The following is a 1039-nucleotide window of genomic DNA, read 5'->3' on the forward strand; positions in this document are numbered from 1 at the left end:
AAATTGCATTACTAACTGGGGAAATGTAGGGAGATTTAGAATATTTCTGAGAAGTGTAATAAGGATAAGTTACTCAGGCATAAATAGCTGTTTGAGAACATACTTTAGTGAGCTTATTTCTAATAGATGATAATTAATCCTAAAGCCAACACAGGCAAACAATAGGTTGTTTCCACCACAAGAGGTAAATTTCTTGAGAAATTTTATTCTAATCCTGAGCACTCAAGAACTTTATTCATTGTTAAGACCTGATGCCAGTATCATCTTTTTAATAAAACCTAACCTGTCAAATGCAAGTTGCATCATTCCTTTTCTCTGTGTGATCCATGTTGTCCCTGCAGTCACTTCTATAATAGCACAAATCTACTTTAAAAAAAAATTATTATTGTTGAAAGTATTAAAGACATCTTTTTTACTCATTGACCCCATCCACTCTGCACCCATACCCCTACCCAGGCCTTCACTAAAGTATTGTCTGTATCCATGGGTTATGCATATATGCATATACATTCTTTAGTTTTTCTCCCCACGCACCCACCCACCCACACCCTTCTTCCCTCTGAGATTAGTCAATCTGTTATGCTTCTATGTTTCTTGGTCTATTTTGTTCATCAGTTTATTTTGTTCATTAGATTCCACATATGAGTGAGATCATGTGGTACTTGTCTTTCTCTGACAGGCTTACTTCACTTAGCATAATACTCTCCAAGTCCCTCCATGCTGCTTCAAAGGATAAGAGATCTTTGTTTTTACTGCTGCATAGTATTCCATAGTGTGAGTGCACCACAACTTTTTATCCACTTTTGTATTGCTTGAGCTGTTTCTAGATCCTAGCTATTGTATATTGTGCTGCTATGAATGTATGAATGTATGTAGGGGGGCATACATTGTTTCTGATTAGTGACAAATGCAATCTTAATCCCGTTATGGGTCGCCTGTGTTGCTATTTTATACACAAGCTCCTTGAGGGTGGGCTCTGTGTTTAGTCCATTCTTATTTTCATCTATTTCACACATTTGTGACACAGATGATTTTTTAA

Source organism: Myotis davidii, unplaced genomic scaffold, assembly GCF_000327345.1.
Source record: "Myotis davidii unplaced genomic scaffold, ASM32734v1 scaffold24, whole genome shotgun sequence".
In the NCBI taxonomy this organism is placed as follows: Eukaryota; Metazoa; Chordata; class Mammalia; order Chiroptera; family Vespertilionidae; genus Myotis; species Myotis davidii.